The sequence below is a fragment of the Lagopus muta genome, chromosome 4, assembly GCF_023343835.1.
Source record: "Lagopus muta isolate bLagMut1 chromosome 4, bLagMut1 primary, whole genome shotgun sequence".
NCBI lineage: Eukaryota > Metazoa > Chordata > Aves > Galliformes > Phasianidae > Lagopus > Lagopus muta.
The window spans coordinates 38,794,085-38,814,381 of NC_064436.1; the positions used below are offsets into that span (position 1 = coordinate 38,794,085).

The following is a 20,297-nucleotide window of genomic DNA, read 5'->3' on the forward strand; positions in this document are numbered from 1 at the left end:
CTTACAGAACTATAAGAAAGCTATGAAATATTGTATGCTCCTGTATGCACTGTGAGGAGCAAAGTCTACTTAATCCGGCATCATAACACTTTCTGTGTTGCTGAAACCTGCAACTTTGGTAGGACAGAAAAAAAGAAAAATGTTAAGGATAGGGAAATAAATCAGTTGCATGTGTTTTTTTTTTCCCTTTGTGGAATACATAGGGCCATTGAATGACAAACAGATTTTTTTGTTTATTATGTAGTTCCTTCTAAGACAGGGAGAATGCTACTGTTTGGGGAACGGTAGAGCATTAGCTTATAGAACAGGAAGAATTGTGTTGTCTTGTCTAAACATAGACATAAGGTGAAGAGATCACACAATATTTGTTATTCCACTGGATGGTTTATTTGCATATGTTTAGTGGGAGTTCTCTGCTGAAAAAATACAGCATCTGAGGGAAGCGCAGAGGAATGGTGTAGTTCTCAGTGCTTTGAGGTCAGGAAGGTGAAAGCTTGCTGAAAACTTTGCCAGGAGGCTTGAGCATTTTTGTGGTTTCATCTGTTTACCTTAGCTATGATAGAAGACTTAGGCAATTACTAGGCAGACTCAATCAGTGTCTTGTTCAGAAATACTACCACCTCCCTTGCAGTATCATCACTGGTAGCTCAGTATTTTAAGTTTTTTTCATTCAAGTGTTGTTTTAACGAGGTCTGATATAATTAGGAGATAAAGAATGGTGGCTGAAGTGATCCATTTAGAAATGATTAGTAGGAGGTTGTGAAGGGGAAGCTCTTGCTTTCATTAGAGCTCAGCGTAGGACTGAATAGCTTCTGTGGTTGCTGATTCACAGCAGCTCTAGAGGGCATGCCTCTCTGAAGAGTTGCTGTATATTTTCAAGGAAATTGGTAAACAAATCCTGCTTCGTTTTGGCTGCGTGCTGGCATTGTAGCAGTATAGCACAAGTCCTTGAGTCTCGTACTCAAGATATCTAATTATTTTTGTGCTTCAAATACAATCACACTTTTCAGCCTCTCAGTTCTCCAGTGTGAAGCAAAGGTGTTCCTAACACCTCTTGTCTCATTGCCAACTATTTAATTTTACAACAACTTTTCAATTCTGTTGCATATTCCTTTTATTCCCTTCCTATTTATTTTTATCTCTTCTCCCCTTTCACCCCTCTCTTTATTACTTCCTGAGGTGTTTTTTTTTTTCTCCCCACCACCTCAGTGAGCTGTTTCTAGGTTTCCCTTGCCAGGGCAGCATGGGGTAGCTATTCAGCTGCTTTCCAGCAAAGCAAGTACATCTATTTGTCTCTGTCTTCCTGCAGCAGGCAAACAGAAGAGAAAAACCAATTAAAAAGTGAAGTGTATTTTCTGAGAGAGAAACTTGGGGCTCACAATAGGCAATATACCTGTGTTATAATGAGTTGTGGCTAGGATACAGGCCAGAAAAGTGTGGAACATGAAGTGCACAATGATCACTTGTATGCACAGATTTTACTAAATAGCTGTCCAGAAATCTCACTGGAGCAAGTTTTGTCCTCAGTTTTTCAGTGTTTTCACATCTTGTCTCAACTGGTAATAAGCCTTTCTCACAGTATTTCATCACTCCTGGCTTTGGTTTTGACTGAGGTGCATGAAAATAATAATAAAAAAGTCAACGCTGTTAGCTCTTTACAGCACTGAAGTCTGGGTATAAGAACAGGGAGAGGTGTGCTGAAAGAAGCTCTCCTCCCTCCTTGATGCTAGTTTGCTCATTCTTTCATATATAGCTGCCCCAAAACATTTACACCGTCTTCTCTATCTTCTGCAAATGGAGTGCTCTTAGCCAAAGGAAGATGGATTGTTGGTGTGGATATGAATGTATTAATTCTCCCAGAAAGTTAGGCAGACTGCTAACTCTGCCAAGTGTGGGAAATAGAAGCTACCCATGAGGCTGGGGTAATGCGTGCCCATGTTATCAGAGAGCAGCTCAGGAGGGCTGCTGAGAACTTGGTGCTCAGGCTGCGGTATTTGACCCAGTTGTGGTCTGGCCCTGGCACACAGGGTGCTGGTGGGATGCTTTTTTTTTTTTATCTTACTGCTTGCACTGTGTGCTGAGGCTGCTTCAGAGCTGCTTCAGTGTGTTCCTGGTGCACACTAAAACAGAACTGTAGTCAAGCCTCAGGTATTCCCATTTTGAGCTCACCTTTTTCTCGGAGTTCAAACTTCATCATGTGTTATGACAGACGTAACTGTGGTCTCAAGCTTTTACTAGACCAGAACTGCTGATCACTTATTTTCTCATCAATCCCAGCAAAGCAGCAATAACATGATACTGAGCACCTAGGGCTGAAAGTTCAATTGTGCTTGTGAGTGCTGACTGCTGGTGAGGTGTGGTATGAGCTACAGCAGGAATACCTATAGAGAGGACCATGGTGCAGCATACATTTTGCAGCAGACTGATGCTATAAATGCTCCACAATGTAGAGAATGGTTTGGGTTGGAAGATGGGTGGGGATAGCTTCCACTAGATCAGGCTGCTCAGGGCCCCTGGCTACAACCTCCAGAGATGGGGTAGCCCCTGCTTCTTTGGGCAACCTGTTTCAGTGTCTCACCACCCTCACAGTGGAGTTCCTCCCGTATATGAGGTAAATCTGCCCCCTTTCAGTTTGAAGCCGTTCCCCCGGTCCTGTCACTACGCTCTCCGATTAGGGGTCTCTCTCCATCTCCCCACAAGTCCCTTTGGGTGCCGGGGCCATCAGCCGGGGCCGCGCGGCCGCCCCTCGGTCCGGGGGTGCAGCCCCCGCGGTGCGGGCCTCAGGGCGGCGGCGGGGCGCAGCGGCGGAGCGCCGGCTGCCCGCGGGGGGGCGGCGGCCGCTTTCGGCGACGGAGCGCGGGGCTGAGCGAGCACTAGTGGGAGCTGGAGAGGGCAAGAGGAGGGGAACAACGAAAAAAATCCCCGACCCAAGTAGAGCGGCCGCGGTGCAGCGGGTGAGGCGGCGCCGACGAGCGGTAAGGACGACGTTAAAGGGACGGCTGCCCTGCAGCCCCGGGGCTGCTCGGTAGCAGGCGGGGGCTGCTCGGGCCGCTCCTTGCCACAGGCCGGCGGTGCAGGGAGCCTCCAGCGCTCCCCGAACGCTGATCTATGTGGTTTTGTAACTTGGGGATGGTGGAGAACGGGGCCAATCGGTGGGAAAGGACGCGACGGTGCGGGCCGGTGGTTCGGGGCAGCTGCGGAGCTCCGTCACGTGCGGTGGAGCGGCGTGAGCGCCGGCGTGCCCTCCGGGTCGGATCACTCGGTAACTTCGGGCTCGCTTTGAGACCGCCCGATGGATGCAGATTAAAGGAAGCCTGGCCGATAAGGAGGCCGTGGGGGGGCACAAACCCCGAGGTCTGTCCCGCGTCGTGACAGCGCGACGCCGGAGTGAGGACAGGGCAGGAATGTAGGGATAACGCCCCGGAACGCGCTCAGCGTGCAGCCGCTCATCTGCAGCGCGGCTCCGTCCGGGAGCGGGTGTCTTTGCAGCTCGTATCGATCTTCCCTTTCCATGGACAGCTTGGATGGCCCCTGACCCTGGGTAAACTTACTGCATTCACACCGTGGCAAGGATGTCTGTGCTTTTCTCTGCGCTGTCAAAACCCACATCTTTGTCTGGTAGCGTTGGTGGTGAAGGATTGGTCCTCTTTCCTTCTTGTGCCACTCACGTTCGTATAAACACACCGTTTTTCCTCTCCTCCTTTTCATCCTCTCTCTTGCTTCGTTTAAAGCTGATCTTATGGAAAACTGATTTCGCCACGTGTTTGTTTGGTTTTGAGAGTGGATCATTTAGAACCCTGATGTTAAGAGTCAGGACACTGAGAGTGGCATTGCCCACAGAGGTGGCTCACCTTTGTCAGAATCTGTGCAGACTCTCGCTCCTTCCTCCTGGCATGGGCTGTATATGCAGAGGTGGATGCCTTTCAAAGTTGCTTTAAAAGCAACTGGAAAAATCAAAGCAGCATTTTAACATTAGAGTGACATGATGAATTCATAATAAACTGAAAATCCTCTGGTTAATGTGTTGAAACTTTGTTATGAAACAGTTTTGCAGTTGTTTCAAAACAAGGAATCCATCACAGTAAATACCATAGAAGGGCCATGAGTGCCTTCCCACAGCCTGCTGCCCAGCCTGGCTTCAGCAAACTACTCTTGATTTACAGTTGTGCATCTGGGGACTTTGGGATAGTTGTGTCTGTATCTCCTACTTTCTGTGTGAATCCCTGAGCTGATACTGTGTGGGTCAGTGTAACAAATGCTGGAGCTTCAAGATAGCACTTCAGTACACAATTTTAAGGACTCGAGCAAGTTCATTTGAATTGTTGTGCTTGTGCTATTGACATGATGCATGTGCAGGATGCTTTGCTTTATGGGGCTCTTGCAGCATCAAGCCCTCAGGTCTTAAAAATCCTTTTAAAGGGATTTGGTTGGTAATAATGTAAACTGACAGATATGCAAAGGCTGTTCCCAGAGTCTCATCTTTCCTGCCTGTTTCTGTCATTCTTCCCTGTATATTGTTTTTTAGAAAACAAGAGTTTCGATGTGTAAGACATAATATCTGTTGCCAGGTGCAAGGAAACAATGGGACAGAGCCTGATGCTCAGGTGGGAAATGACGTTACTACTCCCAAGAAATGATAGTAATTTTTTTTTTTTTTTTTTTTTTTGATGAATGCTTATGAGCTGTTCTGTTTCTTAACTACTGACTAAAAAAAATACTTACCTAGTGAGTAAATCCTGTGGGAAAAGGAATTGCTTTGTAATGCCTTACCTCCGCAGTATCTGAGGCAGTGAGCTGTGAGTGAGGGCTGTCTGTGTCACGGACACCATGTAGGTCATAACATTTGGATAAAATATGGAATAAACTAGGAAGTCACCCTAAAACTTGTGACAGGTATTTTCTCCTGCCTATAGGGTAGTTGCAAGGGTAGAATAATGCATAGGTAGACACACGTTGTCATTATTCTACTGAAGAAATTGGTTAGATTTTATGGGGACATCAGTATTCAAATCATTCATGCCAAAGTGAAATAGGTCACCACATTGTAAATAATGTAAATATTTAGCAGAATTAAATAAATTAGTTGTACTTAGTACAGCAGATTATAAAATATATTTTACAGACTCATTTGGATTTTGTGTTTGTTTTATTTTTAATATATGAACTACTATTTTATACTCCCTTGAAAAAACTGGAGGTGTTGCTGCTGATAGGCCAAAGTAGGAGAGAAGTGATTAGAAAGCATTCTTGGACTGAGGTTGCACATGCCAAGTGGGTCTCTTCATTAATTCCTGCAGCAGCGTGTGTTTCAGACTGAGCTTGCTTTTGATAAGTACTTCACTCTTTCTACTCTGTGTCTGGTGGAGGTAGCAAAAATGTAACGAGGACTATGTGATAAGGTTTCCAAAAAGTCAACAAATTGTGACATTCTGATGATATCTGAAAATTGGACTGTGCTTTTTATCAGTGATCTTGTTCTTTTGAGTGTGTGAAAGGAGAAAGATTTCTCTATTAAAGCTTCTGTAAGGGTTGACTTTTTGTAATAAGGAAGTGATTTTTAGGTAACTATAATACTCTATAATGTTTGATTGCATTAAACTGTATTTGTCATGCGTTACATCTACATTACTGAGTTTACTTTTCTCTGCTCACAATGTCAGCATCTCATCAAGCTGTAAAGAAATTCCTGTGTGATCAGTTATTCTTTATGATCAGTTCAAGCCATGCTGTGTGTGCACAAGCAGCTGTGCGTGCTCACACCAGCAGCATACACACAGAGGTGCGTAGCTGTGTCTCTGCTATTCAGGCAATCTGTTTTAATTCCTCCCACCCACAGAATGCATTGTAGGGTTTTGATAGAAAGTAAGACCAAAGAAGTCTATGTTCTTATGCATTGCATCTTCAGACTGATTCCCTGATAGGAGAGCAGTAAGTTCCTGCTCCAGCTTCTCTCCTCATGGTGCTGTGCTTTCAGTCCAGCTGCCTGCTTTTCTGCCTCTTGTCAGAGTGAATATCTCTGAAAGCTCTAAACCTTTGTCAGATTTGGTTATAATTGGCCAATAGCCTCAAAACTTGTAAGAGTGGGTCTGGCAGACATGTTTATCCACAGATAAGCAAGTCTAAACATTTCCTTGGGAAAGCAGGCAGAAAGTTATTTTCTATCTGAGCCATGTGTAGAGCAAGCCCTCATCTAGAGGGGAAATGGCCAGCAGGATGGGTGTGTTCATAAGAGCCTAAATGACCATTTCGCTCCCTATATTCATAATCATCTGTTGTGGCTTATAGAACTACAGATATGAGTCCACAGAGTTTGAGGAGATGTATGCAAATCACTGAATGCAATAAGGGGAAAAGCCTGGAGTTGTGGTTTGGGTGCAGGGAAGAACATCCCTGAAGATAAGTTCTCTATTTAAAGCTTCCATAAAGTTGTATTTCAAGTAGCATATGAACTGCAGTATGTGACGACTTGAATGCACACTGATGTTTAGAAGTTTTTTTCCACAGAAATTGATTTTATTACATGTTGAAAATTAATCCAGTATTAGTGTCAAAATATATTGCTAGGAATCTCTACATTTTATATTACTAAGCCAAAAACTGTAGTTTCTCATACAAGCACGAATAAAGGCACATACTTAAAATGCACATTCTTTAAAATTACCTCATTTTGTAACACAGATGTAACTGTTCCCACCTGAAAGAAAAGCAAAATTTGGTTAGAATTCAGAAAGATTTCACATGTAAAGCCTAAAATCCAGAATGGCTTGTGTATATGATTAGCCACTTAAAAGGAAAGTATTTAAAAGGTTAACTTATCCAAGACTTATTCCCTGAAGCTACAAACATATTTGCTCATGCATAACTTCACTGAGGAATCCTTAAGTGAACAAAATTATGTACTTGCATGTTTGTAGAATTGAGACCTTAATTAGCTCTAGGTTAATTTCCCTTTTTCCTAATTAAAAACACAGAGGTCAATTAAGGATCAGGTAAGACTTTAATTCCTTCATGACTATCTTCCTTATCAGAAATAGGTGTTCTGATATATATTTCATTATCATCTCTGACCTTTTCTCCAACTTACTTTCTTTTATTCGTACTAGTTTGGTACAAGGAAGTATTTGCATTTAAAATAGACTCTGTAAAGGTGAACTGTTGAAATACACATTGTTTTTTGGGGGAGAAATACCACGGGCAAAATAACAGATTTATTCACACTGGACTGGTAATGTGTATTTGAGCAGGGATTTGCTAGGTTTCTTATCTGTCTTAAATATGTGAATACAGCTTGATTTGTAAACTGAGTCAAATATAATTTAAATTGTCATGTGTGTGTGCAGTTTCCTCTTTTCTTCATCAGAAGTGATGACAAACACAAATATGCATGTAAAGTATAGTGCAGAGGGTACAGTAATACGGTCTGAATCTTCGCTAGTCAGATTTGATTCTGCTCCTGATGACTGTAGGCTCTGTACGTACGTAAGAAGATTTGGACAGGGCAAACAAATTCTTGCTTCTGTGCCAGCTGTATTGCAAAATCAGGACAGCATAATGGAGATAAAGCTAATTAGCTATTTGCATTTGCTACTGAAGTTGGAGAAACAGTTTTTTTCCTATCAGGGAATTTTTCTCCAGGCATAACTATCCGGTAGAGTTTGTTAAAATGAATGTAGTAAGACTTTTGTAGCCTGCAGAAATACAATTAATTTCATACAAGCATCATAGACTTGCTTTATTAATAGGCAGGTCTTGTAGGGTCTTGTCCTGGAGAATTGAAGTGAAGAAACCTTTCAAACTGAGCTGGGTCCTGGTGCTTCAAGGAGATGGCACTTCCATATGGCTCTGCATCTCACTTTGTCAGCTGGGATGCAGGCACAAATACCTCTGAAGGTGTTCACAGACCCTGAATCAAGACAGAGATCAACTCCAAGCTACTACTTTAATGAACAGAGTGAAACTTCTGTTGCTCAGCAGATTGCATCAGTACAGGTTAGCGGATGACCTGCTGGAGATGAGCTCTGCAGAGAAGGATCTGGGGGTCCTGGTGTATAACAGGTTGGCCATGAGCCAGCAGTGTGCCATGGTGGCCAAGAAGGCCAGTGCTATCCTGGGGTGCATTAACAAGAGTGTGGCCCGCAGGTAGAGAGCTGTGATCTTCCCCTCTACTCTGCCCTGATTAGACAACATCTGGAGTACTGTGTCCAGTTCTGGGCTCCCCAGTTTGCTAGAAGGAGACTAGCGAAGGGCCACAAAGATGATTAAGGACCTGGAACATCTCTCCTATGAGGAAAGGCCAAGTAACCGGGGTCTGTTCAGCATGGGGGAAAGAAGATGAGAGGGGATCTGATTAATGTTTATAAACATCTAAAGGGAACTGGGAGGCAAATGGATGAGGCCAGGCTTTTCTTGGTGATGCGTAGTGATAGGACAGGGAATAATGGCCTAAAACTTGAACATAGGAAGTTCTGTACTAACATGAGGAAGAACTTCTTTACAGAAAGGATAACAGAGTACTGGAAGATGTTGCCCAGAGAAGATGTGGAGTCTCTTTCTATGGAGATATTCAAGACTCGTCTGGATGCCTATCTGTTTGATCTATTTAAGGGTGTCTGCTTTGGCAGGGGGGTTGGACTTGATGACCTCTTCAGGTCACTTCCAACCCCTGTAGTTCTGTGATTCTGTGACTGCCTTATGCTTTCGTATTTAGAAATACTGATAATTTATTCTTCCTTTTTTTCACAAGCATTCCTAAGCAGCTGTTCAGGACCGCTACATCCAACACCTTGCAAATATTATGAATGTAAAATCTTGAATCTGCATTGTATTTAGGATTTCAAATATAAATATCATTTCTGTCTGGGAGATTATAAGAAATGCATTCACGTAGGATTGCCAGTATGTTTTTTGTGCTCAAACTTTTGACTGCCTCAATCTGTGGTTTTCACAGGACACCCATTACTGTCACGTGAAGTGAGCTTCTTATGCTGGGAAACATTTCTCCCACTGTATTAAACTCCTTTTCCAAGTTTACTTTGGCACATATGTAACTGCATTACTTTAGATAAAAGGAAAAACATTTTCCTCTAGAAATTTTGAATTAATTGGAATTGGATGGTAAATCCTGTGGATGTATCAAGGGTTAAATCTTTTTAAATAGGACATGTAATCTATGCTTACCAGCAGTACATGAGAAGCAGTGGCATTGCATAGATGCATACTTGTATTTTATGGAACAGGATATTTTTTTCCTGACAGCTGCTGCAGCAGCAGGCAGATCCATATTTCTGCATTTAGAGAGAAGAGTATACTTCTAACTTGAAGCTAAATAATTTTTCTCTGATATTTTTCTATTGCAACAGGTTAGGCTTCTCTATCTCTCTCTGGAAATAAGTCAGGGGGTTACAGTGTTGTTTGTCTGTTCAGTGCAATAGGGGTGTTACTGAGTGAGGACCTGCAGAAATCACTCATTACTTCAATTAAAATTAAAGAACATAAAAATAAGCTTTTACTTTTTTGCTCTGAAATCTATTGATTAGGAGTCATCAAGCTTTTCTGTAACTGTATAATGGAATTTTTCAGGATTTGAACTAGTAGTTTTCTTATTACTTGCATTTTTTTTAAGGTTTAGTGAAAGTCTTTGGTTATTTAAGAATCATGGGTTTCTTTTGAGAAACAGAAGCAAAGTGATAAAAAGAAGAGATTCTAGTCCTCATGGTTGTAAACTGCATTCTTATTTTTGAGGCTTGGATCTTTGATCGTTTGACTCGTATGTGTAATGCCATTAGATATACTTAATTTGTGCATAAATGTTTTATTAGCTTTCTGCAAAAGTGTAGATTTTATATTTCATGCAGAACTGAATTTTTCTTATTCACCTTGCCAGTGTAGGCAATGTGACTTGGAATGGTGTGAAGAAATGAGAGCTAGTCCAAAGGGTTTGATCTATTTTTATACTGACCTTCTGCTCTCAAATGTTACACATATATTTGAAATTATTAATTTCAATGGCATTTCTTTCCTTAGTAGCATTTCAGCTATTTCTACAAACCACTATTGGCATTTCTTTTGTCTTGCTGTAAATTTAATAAAAATTCGAACTGCCTGGCTGACTTTTGTAAATGGATGTATTCTTATGGGTGTAGTGATTGATACTAAATCTTTTCAGAAGTTTGTGGACCCTTTGTATGCAAGTAGGAGTTGTCTTACCTGTATTGAAAAATCTTTTAAAATGTGTTTTTAAGTGCTAGTCATACTGAAATACTGACCTTGGCTTAAAGTAAGAAGTGAACTGCAAATAGTCCAGTTGACTAAATGCTGTGCTCTGATGGTAGTTTATGATTTGAGGGCCGAGTTAAACTTTTAGAAGTGGTTTCCCATAAAACTAAGGACCTAAGTGAGCAATCATTTTGGGAACTGTTGGAGCATTTGAGGAGCTGCTATGACTGGCTCGGTTTTTTTTTTTCTTTTTTTTTTTCCCCCTTAATCTTTTTTTTTTCTTGCTGAGTTTCTATCATTCCTAGTGGTGTTCTGACATAACTTCATATGCTGTCTTCAAGCTATCCTCAAGCAGAGTGATGCAACTGGGTGAAGTCTGAGTTGGCCTAATTGGTTAATGAACAAATAAACTGTTGAAAATGGTAAGTTTTCTCAAACTCCACTCTTCTCTGTGGAGAATAAGCAACACACTCAAACAATACTTCATATGTGTTCAAGAGTAGGGAAGGAAAGTGCTTGAATATTTTGTGTGCAACTAATTTCGTACACTCTGTGTGTGTGTGCGTATATACATATACTATAAATTGAAAATAATGGAAGAAAGGAGGGAGAGTTTTGCAGGAGGAGTCCTGCAAAATTATTGCATTTGGTTTTGGTCTTATGAATAGACTAACTGATAGTGGTGGTGTAAAAGAGCTTAACGTGTGATGAGTAGATAGTGCTGGTGGTAGGTGCTCAGATCCTGCTGGACTGAAGTGTTGCATTGCTGTTTCAGTAGAATGAAACAAATCTTGCACATTGTGTGAAAGCTCAGCCATGATTCTGTGAGGCATTGGCAAAGGAAAGTGCTTCCATCCCAAGTTGGAAGAGAAAAAGCAAATGGAAGAGTTTGCTGAGGGAAGTCAGGACTGCTACTAAATTTTTTCCAGGCTGACTAAGGGCAGGAAAGATGGATTACTGGAAGCAGCAGCTGTATGTATGTGGTAGTAATGGTTATAGATTTGTAACAAAGTGTTCCTCTTTTCATCCAGTCTTCGTTGTTGACCCTTTCTTGCAGTCTGAACTTTGTGTAGATGCGATAGCTATAATGAAGACATCTTGTAATGAACAGCATGATTTTTTTTTTTCTTATTTAGGTTGTTTCTCTTAAACCAGCATAGACTGAAATAGCAAAATCATACTTCAGTCTAGAGGAAAAGTCTTCACTTTCAATGGAGTTGTGAACTGGACAGTCTTTTAAGTCATTTTGAGTTTGGCTCACTTATTTCCAAGCATACACATGCATAATTTATACTTGTTACCTTTGAGAACTATGAGTATTCAGCACCTCTACAGATGAAATGTACCACCTTTCTTATTTCACTTGTGTACTGCGAGTTAATAAACAGATCGGTCAGCCCTTTGAACTACCCCAGGTGATGATTTTTTTTTTTTTTTTTCAGAGAAAACATGCTAACTTACAGGTGATTTTCTCACTGTAATAGGTGTTGGTCCAGTTGCATCTACTCTCTAGATACAGAAAATGCAAGCAAGTTAAACAGTGTAATTAATTAGTATCTTTCCTTTTTGTGGAGATGGAAATCATTGCAGAACAGTTGCTAGCAGCTTGAAACTACATCTTAAAGTCCTTGAACTCTTAAAGCCATATCTTCAAATAAGGGAGATGCGGGGGTGGAAGGAATGATACATGAATTTCAAAAGCTGTGGGAAACTTTCAGCAGAGAACAACCTTTTCTAAATCATGTCTTTCTCTGAAGTGTATGAGATGAGGGGTAGGACCACAGGCTGCAATCTTGCAAATGACTGTATGTGAAAGAGGGCAACTAGGGTGACTTTCATCCCACTGTGAGGCATTGCCAAGCACATCACATAGATCTATGTGATAATCTTTGCTGAATGAGGAAGGAAGCCTTGTGATTGTGATGGTGATACCACGTATTCTGGGGTGGCATTGGGAAATGCAATCGTAGGCTGTGGCACAAGGGATATGTGAAGTCATTAATTTTAGGGATTTGTTACATTTTTTTTTCCTACTGTCTTTTGGCCCACACACGACTTTTGGCCGCGGATGCTGCCTTTTCCAGCAGATGGTCTGTTGCAAGAACATAATGTAGGAGGCTTTCTGAGCCTGCTAGTGTAGTAAACCATTCTGCACATATTCCTAAATTCCCTTAGCATGTTTCAAAGAAACTGGGTATGTGTCTGTAAACCTAGGATGTCATTGCCCTTCTTTGTCCTCTGGTACAGCAGAATTGTATCTCTGGAAGAAGCTATGGCTGAACAAAGAGGGCAGTTAATGCAGATTTTGCCTCCTCTCTTTCTAAAACAGGAAAACAGGTTAGCTATAGAAACAGAAGAGCTGCTAAATGTTTTTTTTTTAACTGCAAAACAGGATCAGTATCTGCTCTAGAGAGGCCTTGACATTTTGTTAATCCATACTGCCCAAGATTTACTTTGAAATGAGATAAATAACTGGTTTTGCAATTAAAAACTGGCACTAATGACTTTTAAAGACAGTTCCTCCTCCAATTATCTGACTTCTGTAATGTCATTAACCTGTCAGCTGTGGTGCATTTCAAGTCAAAGGTTTCCATTACTATAAGTATGTATAATTCAGGAGGTACAAGGATATTTTTTGTATTTTGTTAACAGCAATATAAGTACAAAGTGATCTGGGCTGTTGCGTATACTTTTAAGTTAGCTGTCCACATTTAAATCCATTCATTTATTTATATGATATTTCTTCCATAGGACTCAGAGAGAGAAAATGTTGAAAGGAAATGTTTTTTGAGACACTTATATATCTGGGTTAAATATTTCACTGTGACATTTGTTATGTTAATGCTCCCAGAATGCAATTGCATTAGCTGTTGAAAGAAACAAATAAAATAACCAAACAAACCAACCAGACCAAAATAAATAGAAGTATTGAAAAGTACCTTTTGAAAGTGTAATTAAAATATCTTTTAAAATGTGTTGCAAATGTCAACTCCTTAATTCATTACTGAGAATAAAATAAACTCTGTATCATTAATGGAATAAAGAATTGATGGAGGTGGTTCTGTTAATTTGGTGCAGTATTTGAGCAAAGCTTCCATTTAAGCCTTCCTTTCTTCCTGCATTCTTTCAGTTCTATTCCAGGGACTAGCCTCTTCTGTCCACTGGAATCTATTTTTTTCTATTGGCATAGAGGAACCAAGTGACATTCTCTTGAGATCATTATTTAAAGGAGGGGGGGGGAAGTGTATGCAAAACAATGTGTTCATTTTCTTCATGAGAGGTAGAGAGAAGCGCTGTTTATCCTCTGTGGCATAGAGAACCATCGTGTGTGCTTTATTTCTATAGTTTTCTTTTTCTGATCTAGATTTTGAGGTATTCCCTGTTCTTTGGAAAATAATGCTTGGGCTGAATCCTCAATTGCAACTTTGAGTTCTTTTAGTGCAGTTTCCAGTAAACATGGATTCTATGACTTGTTATATTTTGCAATGCTACTACAGTGAAGTGGGCCCATATAAACCTTCTTCATTCTTCGAGCAGCACCATTCCATGTGTCCATTTAATAGATATCCTGAAGATAATTTTCTTGGGTCCTATGCCCTGCTTTAACTTTAAAGCTGCAGTGTTTGTTTTCTGTAGGAATCCATATGATACTGTAATTGTCCTGGAAGTAGGGCCTCATACTAGTGAAAATGCAAACAATATTGGGATCTGTTTTGAGAGCATCTCAAGAAATTTCTGTCTACTTTGAGTACTGAAGTACTGATTTTTTTTTTTTTTAATGTTCCTTTTCCTTCATGTTTGAGATTTACATTTACATTACATTTATTTGAGAGAGAACTTTTCTTGAAATAGTTCCTCTTAAAACTACTTTCAATAGATGGTCACCAAGATCTGCAAGGCCCAGCTGATGGGACAGTGAGGTCTGGCTTTCAGGGCAGAAGGAATTTATTTTTCTCTCCTCTACACTGAATTTTATGGTATTTAGGTCTTTGGAGTATTCATCCCTGTCTTTTAAGTTTATTTCATGTGGGCTATATGGTTTGGCACTCAACGAAGGGGAAGCCCAGAAGACATAGTAAATGACAAAGATGGGGATTATAGTAAGCCTCATCCTAGGAAAGTAGGCTATGAAATGAAGTGTGTGCACGTAGTTTGCTTGAAAAATATCTCAGGTTTTTTCCCCCAAAAACTTACCTTACCTTTCTGATGCGTCTTTGTAAACGTGGAAAAGTCTTTTTGCCCTGTCAGAATTTGGAGTCTGTACAGGTAAGCTTGTGAGGTGTGATTATGAATCAACATGGACTTGAAGGTGAGGGGCATGGTGTGAGACTGAACAGTTGAGTCTGTGTTCACACTGAAAATATGCAGAATAAGCATTTGGCTCTGTTTATTCAGATTTAAGGTGTAGTCTTAAAAACTGACCCTGCAGAGATCAGTGTCAAGGTTGCCCTTGTAATTTCAGCCAGATAAGTAGATGCTTGATGCAGTGGAATTGTAGACGCTACACACATGATTTACAAGGAAAGAATGACAACGGATTATATGAAAGGTCTGAAACTGAAGCAACAGCTGATTTTGTTCAGTTCGAAATGACCCTGCCAAAATAGGCAAATGATATCACAGGCTGGAAGGTCATTTCTTCTTAGCCAACTTTTAAAATATGTTAATATCTAGAAAATATGCTTTGAAACTCAATTGATGATGAATAAACCACTTGTGAGAAATGAGCATCCTTAGCTGATCAGAAATATTCAAAACTTCTGAATAACTTTATGTTAAGCGATACAGTCATGTCCTGCACTGCTATTGGCAGGTACCATACCCATAGTGTATTTTCTAGTGTCCTATTCCACTTGACTGAAAAATCTGAAATTACAGAAATTATACAACTTCACTTAATTATTTTTATAGACCTTGAGAGAGAGCTGTGTCATTTGTCTTATTTATTTTTCCTTAATGAGACTTTTCTGGTTTTAATTCTTTTGCCATCAGCCTTGAAAATAAATCTCAATAAAAAGAAGCAGCAATATAGGAAGTCAATTTTCTTTTTTATGATGTGCAAATAACTTGTAGCTTTGGATAGGTTACTCTGTGTATTCTCCCATTTCAATAGACAAACCGTGAGTCTGACCAAATCTAGAGGCACTTCCTATTTATGGCCAAGAAATTTTTAGGGTGGATTCTCTTTCCTTCTGTTACTTTCCCAGGGTAAAAAGAAACTTTTGTTTAATCGCATGGAGGCCCACTTTTACAAACTTCGGTCCATTTTTTCATGTTGTGTCCTAAATCCACTTCTGAGATAGAGGTGGAGATACCACAAGAACCCAACTCGGAAGAGGCATCACTTAGTACTGGGAGGATGCTTTCCCTTTTCTATTTTTCTCTGCTTTGACTGAGAATCTGATGACCAGCTGTGGGATAACAAGACTATGCTTTAAAAAACCCTCTTTTATCTATTCCCTATAACATTTACTGTTGTTGCACACTCTTAATCAATTGACGTATGGTGTCACAGTAATATCTTCATCTTTTGTTCAGTATGGTATGTAGTCAGCTATTAATCTCCCCTCAGAAATCTTCCTTCACCACTTGAGCAGGTTTTATTGTTGTATATTTATTGTATTTTCTGTATATCTTTGGTATCAGAAGCCATGCTGGTGCTTCTCAGTGTTTGTCTGTCCTGGACTGTGTTGCGGAATTTAACAATGTAGGCCATGTGCAAGTGAAGATCACCTAGGAGACGTTTTCCTCATCACCACAAAACTCAGTTTGGTTGTACTGAAGTCTACTGACCTTTATTTCCCTAGCTGCAAAGCTCTAGAAGTTTGTGCATTACAGTTAGTAAAAGCACAATTTTTACTCATCACCTATAAAATAATTTTAATATTCACTGGTTGTACTGCAGTTCTGAGTTTGTTAGCTGTGAAAATAACATGCACTTTGGACGTAATCCATTTTTCATTTCATAGTTTTCCATGCTTTTTGTTAAGTACAATATTGACTAAATTTCTCTCATCCTTTAGGAGAAGTTCAGGATTAGTAAACTGCTTAGAATAAAGAAATAAAGTGCATATTTAAAATAGAGTAATTCCTTTAGCATTGTTTTTTCATTTTGATGTATTGCTTTTCTACTGTATTCAAAAAAAAAAAAAGTTACTTTGAGTGCAGTAATCTATTAAAACTCTTTTTTACTGTGGTGTGTTTATACACACAGCCCTTTTGTGTTTCCACTTTGCAGCTGTGAATGGCCACTTAAGTGAGTTCCCTGCACATGTGCAGGAGCTCACTGGCTGCCTCATGCCGCTCTGCAGGTCTTCCATAGGCAAGGTGCCTTTGTGGGGAGCAAATTCTGATGGTTCTTTCTTGCACGTGTAGATTTTAACTCCTACTAAATAAACAACTTTGAGTTCTACACAGGTTGTAAGGTCTACTCTGTTTTGGAATAGAAGTTGTGTTTATTTTTGTTTCCTATGCTGGAAAATTAGCAGTGTTTTGGCAAAGGAATCTTTTGTGGCTCACGAGATTCATGTGGATGGGGATGCTTGTTAGGTATGTGTGTGTAGACTTCCTGTAGGTACTGGCATTTTTTGAGGTTATGAATTCTCTTAGGAGAGCTGTGGCCATACATACAACCTTTAGTTACAGCTGTATGCCAAGTGCATCCAATGTATGCAAAGCACAGTTTTGTTGTATAATTTTAGATGTGTCTGCAGATTTGCCTTTTTCTTGATAATATCCTTTTTATCCAGCTGTCTTGCCTCTGACTTTCTAAAGGTTCAAAAAAATGATGGATCATCAACTGGGCTAGCTGTTACAAGAAGTTTATTGTGGCTGTGAAAGTGTCTTGCATATCTTAAGCTTATCCAGAGCAAATTGTATTTCAAACATTGCCTTTGCTCTGGACTCCAGTGGACTCCAACTGTTCTGCTGAACTTTTTCTTTTTTAATCATTTTCCTGGAAGGCAGGGTAGAAGTGTTGAGACTACAGATTCTTTTATCTAGGATAAATTTTCAAAGAGCTTCATTGTTGGTGGTTTTTTTTTTTTTTTTTTTTTTTTTTTTTTTTTTTTTTTAACGTTACTCAACTTATTCTCTTTTATGCTTGCTATGTAATGTACATGGAAATCACTTACTGCAGGATCATACTTAGCAGCTGGTTAAACTCTATGTTTCTTTCAAGGTCTTCTGCAAAACTTCAAAGTTTCAATAGTCTTAAAGCAAAAATAATGCTCAAGTATCAAAGGGAGAAATGGTTGGTGTGCTTGATAAATGTTGGTGCTGTTTTGAGTGCTTCCATGTTGACCCAAACACAGCTCACTTCTTTAGAATGTGTGCTCATATTTATGTTACCTTTCTCTATGATTCTTTATAAAGGATTTTTGTCTGTTTAAGAAAAAAAATTATCGGTGGATAAGTTTAAAGTTAGGTTTCAAATGTGCTTGACAGGCAAATGTATCTTGATTTTGCTATTTTTAAAAGTTCATTTATGAACTGCCTTTAATCTACTGAAGGAAATGAAGATGTTTATATTATGTCATTGGGTTCTCATTAGCTGCTTGCTTGTTTCTTAATAGGACCATAATTTCATTTGGCAAGTGAAAGCCTTGTCTTACCACCCTGTTACCTCTGTCTCTGTTTGCAAAGCCGAAGGGGTCTTTGTTCCCAAAATGTTATATTTAAAAGCAAAACAAGAAACCCCTAGACAAAATAATTTGAGCAGCGCCTCTTCACTAGGTTGGCAGAAAGGGCTCAGTACTGTGAGAATAATGTTCCTAGGCCCCAGGGAGTCCTTGGCTTGCTTAGTGTTGCCCTCAGCACTGCCAGCGCAGCCAGTTTAAAACCAGCTCTGGCCTAAAGGTAGGGGTATGGATGGGTCACAGCTCTACCAAGGTGGCTTCAGAACGTAGTGCAAGAATATTTGGGTGAAAATAAGGTAAAATCCCTTGGCTTAAGGGTTACAAAAGACTTATTATTACTATAATTATTAATAATATCATTATTTGTTTGTAAGTGGAAAATTAATGTGGACCTCTCTTGAATTTAAGAGTTATTCCTCCTCTGACAGTTATAGATACACTTTTAATTTACTTTGAGAGAGCTTACGAAATGTAATTGTTGAACTAGGAACTTACTCTCACACCAGTGAAGTCCTTTACTGTTTCCTGCTTACTAGGTTTTCTAATAGTCTGTACTGTCAGGGAATGGTGTATGAGCTTATGCTTTTTATTTATGTCATTCTGTGTCATTGTACTGGTAACTAAAGCACTCTAGAATTTCTGTGTAATGTGTAGTGGGGAAAAGTCCCTTCTGATATCTCAGAATTATGATAATGATGAAGTGCCTCACTAAAAAACCTACCCAAATACAAGTCTTACTGCATTTGTGAGGTACTTTTAAATGGCATAGAAATTTTGAGAAACTACTTGTTCAACAGCATGTGGATATTTAACATAATCTATACTTCCAGACCCCGGTTAAAATTATCTTTGTGATTTTTGACTAGTTGTTTGAGAGCTACAAAACTAACCTGTTTAGATTTTTGGTTCTAGATGATGGTACTGTTATTTTTCCTACAATATGCAGAAATCACACCCCCTCCTTTACAATGTATTATCATGTAATTTAATCTCCTTTAGTAGCAGCAAGCATTCTCATTATCTTGAAAAATGAGGGTTCTGACTCTTACACTGAATTCCTTTGGTTGCCAAAGCATATTTTTAAAAATTATTATTTAAGAATGATGTAAGATGCAGAGGTTAAACTGTGCCTTCCACAAGTTTATGGACCTCAACATCAAATTAAGCTTAAGTTTCCTTCCATATTTATGAAAAGTTCCACGTGGAAGCTTTGCTCCACCAGAAACTACCTAGAGTAAATCCCCTTGTTTGAGGCTTCTGTTCCAGTCTTTCCCCACCAGTGGATACAGAAGACTTTCTGGGTTGTTTCCCAGTTCTCTGCTTTTTCATCTGTCATATTGTTCCTTTCATAAAAGTAGCATATTTTGTCTCCTAAATGGTGAAAGCTTTCAGTGTTTTCTATGTGAGAGGATGTTTTCAGATGCTGACCTGTAAAGCCATGAGGAACTTCTTGTGAACATCATCATCACTGATTCATACACAGTGTTTGGCATTGCTCTTAGGAAAAATGCAGTGTTTATGCTTTCTGCTACTTGTGCATTCCTCCTTTGATATGCTGGTAGACAGCAATTCAATGCCCTCTTTTGCTAAGGTATGTTAGCAAAGACAAGCAAAGTTTGTGTCTCTCTTTGTGTGTTTTGTGTTTTACTTCTTGACTGCTCCTCAGTGAATATAGATGCAGCATGATCACAAAAAGCACAAAGTGGGGAAGTGTGCAGTGGCATGTCCCTCTTTCTAGGGTCAAGAATCAAGCAGCTAGTGGACTTGTGCAGAGAAGGGCAAGGAATTGCAAAATGATTTGATGAATTTTGAATGTCTGATATCCTCAGTGCAGAGCCAAATTAGATTTGTGGTGTGACATTTTTTCATCCTTTCCTCTTCCTGCCAAGGTTAATTGGCCTGTGCATGTGTCTGTCCAGAAATTCCAGGAATCAGGATGGGACTCAAGTTATGTGGTGTGGCAGTGATCCTCGACCATGGGGGTGGCTCTGGTTAGCCTTCCCAGCTGAATATCACATCCTGCTTTCACAGTACCTACTTTTTTCCTCTAGTCAGCCTGAATCAGTATTCTCCTTTTTCCATAGTTAGGAGCACATCTTATCTTGTGATCACTGTTCACTTTGTTGAGATTCAGGGAGATACTAGGCTGGATGCTACTGAGAACAAATCTGCAAGGGCAACTCAGTGTTGTAAAAACTCTCTTCCCCTTGTTGATTTACTATAAGATGCCTTCAGGCATCTAGATGACCTGTATTACCATATACTTTCTCCCCATTGCAACACAGCCGTTTGGTCCAGCTTGCAAAGCGCACAGGGTCAGATCCACAGCTATGCCCACCTTCTGAACATATCTAAAGTGACTGTAAGCCAAACATAGACTAATTATAATGGAGTTACATGATATCTTAGTGTATCATGGAGTACTATGATGATACTGAACCTCTT

At 39.8% G+C, this 20,297-nt stretch overlaps 1 protein-coding gene across 2 annotated transcripts in view; it reads left to right on the top strand.

Annotated features, from left to right (window-relative positions):
• Positions 1–2,873: 2,873 nt before the first annotated feature.
• The window catches only part of BMPR1B (bone morphogenetic protein receptor type 1B), a 235,302-nt gene continuing 217,878 nt past the window's right edge, over positions 2,874–20,297 (top strand). For both annotated transcript variants that reach the window (XM_048942342.1, XM_048942348.1), the window contains exon 1: positions 2,874–2,975. The gene's annotated coding sequence lies outside the window, so the exon portion shown is untranslated. The remainder of the gene's footprint in view (positions 2,976–20,297) is intronic.